This window comes from Volvox carteri (genome assembly GCF_000143455.1).
Source record: "Volvox carteri f. nagariensis unplaced genomic scaffold VOLCAscaffold_1, whole genome shotgun sequence".
NCBI lineage: Eukaryota > Viridiplantae > Chlorophyta > Chlorophyceae > Chlamydomonadales > Volvocaceae > Volvox > Volvox carteri.
This window is the reverse complement of record NW_003307545.1, coordinates 3,276,193-3,278,853: the sequence shown is the minus strand read 5'-3', so window position 1 is coordinate 3,278,853 and position 2,661 is coordinate 3,276,193.

The following is a 2,661-nucleotide window of genomic DNA, read 5'->3' as shown; positions in this document are numbered from 1 at the left end:
CGGAGCGAGATATGTAACTGTTTGTCAAACTCGCACCCCTGGAAAGCTATCTTCGCGCTCCGATTTATCTGCAATTTCTCCTTTGGCATTTCGTTATAGAATGCTTATAGCTTCCATATTAAACCTTTTGCGGAGCGTGATATGTAAATTTATGTTTACCTCGCAGCCATGGAAAGCCATCTTTGTCGCGCTCCGATTTATCTGGAATGTCTCCTTTGGCCGGTGAATGTAGAATGCATATAGCTTCTACATGCAATCTTTTGCGGAGCGAGATATGTAACTGTTTGTCAAACTCGCACCCCTGGAAAGCTATCTTCGCGCTCCGATTTATCTGCAATTTCTCCTTTGGCATTTCGTTATAGAATGCTTATAGCTTCCATATTAAACCTTTTGCGGAGCGTGATATGTAAATTTATGTTTACCTCGCAGCCATGGAAAGCTATCTTCGCGCTCCGATTTATCTGGAATGTCTCCTTTGACATTTCAATATAGTATGGATATAGCATTCAAATGCTATTTTTTGCGGGGCGAGATATGTATGCCACTGACTGACTGACTGACTGACTGACTGACTGACTGACTGACTGACTGACTGACTGACTGACAGGGGTGAACCCCGGGGGCTCGGCCCCCCGAAGGCGCTTCGCGCCCGGGGCCTCGCCCAAAAAGTGAGGAGAGAATGTGCACGAGAGAAAAGTGAGGAGAGAAAATGTGCACGAGAGAAAAGAGAGAGAAGAGAGAAAGGTGATTTTTCCATCCCTCCCGTTCGGATGGTTCCCCCCCATCACAACCCCCGTATCTTCAGTTTGTAATCTTCTTGTCGGGGCTATGGGGTAGGGGAGGAGGGGGGTTTGATGTGAGGAACAAGAGCTTGAGGAGATGTGGTTTCGATACACGGAACCTGGCTCTTAAACAGGTTGGGGGTTAGCAGGTTTGTCAGGGGGTTCCCTCCCGGGGGGGGGGGGGAATTGTGGCGATATGGTGTGTCCTTGTTTGGCGTGCTGGGAGCTATTCCGTGCCCTCGGTACCAGTGTCCGTGCATCTGTTTTTGGTTGAAGCAGAACGGCGCGAGTAGATTGTGATATTTATGTGCAAATGCATTTTATATATGTATGTATGTATGTATGTATGTATGTATGGAGTCTGTGTGGTTATGGTTAGGTGGCCTTTTTCGCGCTTCCATGAAACGATTGTGAAGGGCAGCGCGCGCCTCTTGGATTTCATTAATGGTCATTGGTGTGTCGCCCCTTCCGTAGCGGCATTGTGATGGAGGTGCGATTGGTGCAGTCGTGAGGCGGATGGATGCAGGCAGTGGATCGTTTTTGGTAGCGCAGGCGCCTCCACGAGCTATTGTAGACAGTGTAGACAGTGCAGATTGGCTAGAAGGTCTAAGAAGTACTAAGACAGCGGTTACGGGGGGAGGTCGCTGGGGCGAGGTGACGGTGGTGATGGTGAACGCCCTGGCGGAGGTAGCGGCAATCTTATAAAAACAGAAATGCAGGCAGGTGCATAACGTGACACAAGATATGTAGCACCACGGAGTGGGGTAGCCCACTGTACCTCCGTTGTATCTATGGTATATATTAACAAAATAGCTGGTTAGCTTGCAGCCTAGAGGTTGAGGTGATGAGAGGTGGGCAGGGGGAAGATGGTAGATCAGGACGCGAGCAGGCGCATCTTTATCGATGCGTTTCAAAAACCTCCCCCTCGACCCTCTGCAGCGGTAGCGACGACTAGCAGACTTTTATACATCTGGCCTCTGCCTCTTATGCAAAGAAACGTGATAAGTGCATCTGATAAGTGTGTCTGCGTCTTTGCTCTTTTCAATCCGACGCTTTCGAGGCCACCAACAGGCCACCAACGACAATAAAGACACACCCCTCCGCGCATGTCCATGCTACGCATCCGTACAATTATACATACATACAAATGTACAGCCCAGTGTCCACCTGTCGCACTCTCCCAGTGGCCCATAAGATCCCACCATCTCTCTGTTCTGCTAGCATGTGTGTGCGTATGTATGCACCTGCCTTCCCTACTTCCCGGTACAGCTCAGTTTCGGGCAGCAGATGCGTGTATGGGCCGGCACCTTTTCTGCCCCTTTCGATCGGCCCTGTCGCAATTCAACTACGGAGCTCATAATTAAGGGCGTGGTGCAGGCTCCGAGGCGAAGCTGCGAACTCCTCCACCCCTCCTCCTCGCCCGCCCGCCCGCTGAGCTCTTACAGCATCAGCATCCAACATTTCGTTCAGGAAAGAAGAATGGCGCGACACTAGAGAGACGTACGCTTGCTTGCGCAGCAGAAGAATGAGAGATGGACACGCATCGGCGTGAGTCGTCGGGCAGTCCGGTCTAGGGGCCCCAACTCAGGACTTAAAAAGGCTATTCCTTGAAAACTTCATCAAGAGCAGCATTCGTCAATAGCAACGCGTGGAAATAAATACACGCTGTGCGCGGATATGGAGGCACACATACACACTCTTTCTCTCACACACTCACACCGGCTCGCAGCGTCTTCCTGTTCTGTCCGACCCTAACCCAGCCACTAAACCTCCATCACCAGTATCACTCCTTTCTTCCCTCTCTCCCTCTCTCTTCATCTCCCACCTTCCCTCTCCCTCCACCTACTCCTCTCACCACCATTGTTCTCATCCGCCCTTC